Raw genomic sequence first — 1,709 nt, 5'->3', positions numbered from 1 at the left:
ATGGCGCCAGTAACCACCCTAGGCTGTCGTCATGAGTTGCCAAGGCTATGGAAGCCTTCCAAGTTCCCCGACTCTGATCATATTTAGACAAGGTCATAAAAGACAGGTTGAGGATAGTAACCAATGATCCTAAGAGTGACCTTAACCAGGTCTGAATAATTATACAGCATTAAGTGGGGAAGAGGACCATCAGTACACACAGGTTGGGAGTAGAGCCATTGGTGGTAGAGTAGAGGTTATGATTACAAAGGAATGAGGCCCAAGTGCACTAGACAGGGTCTAGAACAAAGGACAGAGTCATTATTAGAGGAGCTAAGAAAGGTGCTGTCTAAGCTACAAGTAATTTTTCTGATTAAGAGGCAAATAGAACCTGATAGAAGGGGCTTGATAATAATCTGTTGGGCTTTAGGCCTTGTAAGTTAAGAGGCCCAGACCTATCTATCTCTTCACATGGGGTATATCCTAAGGGAGGTGTGAACCTCCTAGGGGAAGGCACTCTGTTGACTTTCATTACTTGGCTGGGCTGGGAGGAGAGCTGGCCAGGTAAAGGCAGGTGGCATCTCTAACAAGAAATTTACAGTTCTGCCTGCAATGTTGCTGACCCTACTTGGCTGTCCCCTCAACTGCAGTGGTCACTTTGGAAGTTGGGCTGAGTAGAGACTGGGGATTTCTAACAAATTTAACATCTATGTCCTAAAATAACCACATAAAATGTCTTACTCACTTGTACAGTGCTGATATTTGTGCACTTGGGAAAAATAGTAGCTACTTTAAAAACTTAAGGTAGACAGGTAAAATGCTCAGGAATATATAAGAATTCTCAAAATGCAAATAGACTTGGAAGGAACATATGAATAGTTCCCAAAAATGGGAGTAAACCAAGGAAATGACCCAGAGAAGCCATCCACCAAGAAGACAGTGTTCCATTGAGATATGGGTGACCACAAGGACATCCCCTGTCTAATTGCCATTATGTAAGTGAAATAAACAATAGAAATAAAGTGATTAGTGATATTCAGTTGTGACATATCTATACATCAGAGCTAAAACATACTTTCTTTTTTTTTTACTTGCAAGAAATAATATATCAAATTTGGGCCTAAAGAATTTCCATTTGTCTAAATCTACATACAAGAATTACCCTTACAAATTTTAGTCAAAACAATGGGGAAAAATAAACAGAATAATGGGGAGAAAGCAAGAAACTATTTTTGGTAAGCCATATTTGGAAAAGTACCAAAGAGAAAGTAAATAAATGAAAATTCTAGAAATAAAATTAATATAAAACATGGGTTAAAATGTAAGCTACAAAGATCTCATGAGACAGATGGTGAGCTGAGATACTGACAGCGATGAATCTGGTCAAATACAGTGCAGGGACACGAAGTCATAGGAAATATGTACATGATTACATAAACATGAAAGCTAGCATGACGGTTCGAAATCTGTTTCCCTAGAACATAGGAAAAGAAACAAAGGCAAAACTCAAGGAGTGAGTGATTTAAATAATCTTAATTCAAATCCTTGAAATACAAAATGCAGTGTGTCAGACAGAAAATACAGTCAAATGCTTAAGTAACAATTATACTGCTTGACATCAAGAAAAATGAAAACATTTAAATGCAGTGAAATAAAATTAGAGATCACCCACGATGTGAGGAAAGAAGACTTCAACTACTTGGATGGAGACATAGGACAAAGACATGGGA

The sequence above is a fragment of the Lepus europaeus genome, chromosome 11 (genome assembly GCF_033115175.1).
Source record: "Lepus europaeus isolate LE1 chromosome 11, mLepTim1.pri, whole genome shotgun sequence".
Taxonomy (NCBI): Eukaryota; Metazoa; Chordata; class Mammalia; order Lagomorpha; family Leporidae; genus Lepus; species Lepus europaeus.
Note: the sequence above shows the minus strand (reverse complement) of the source record.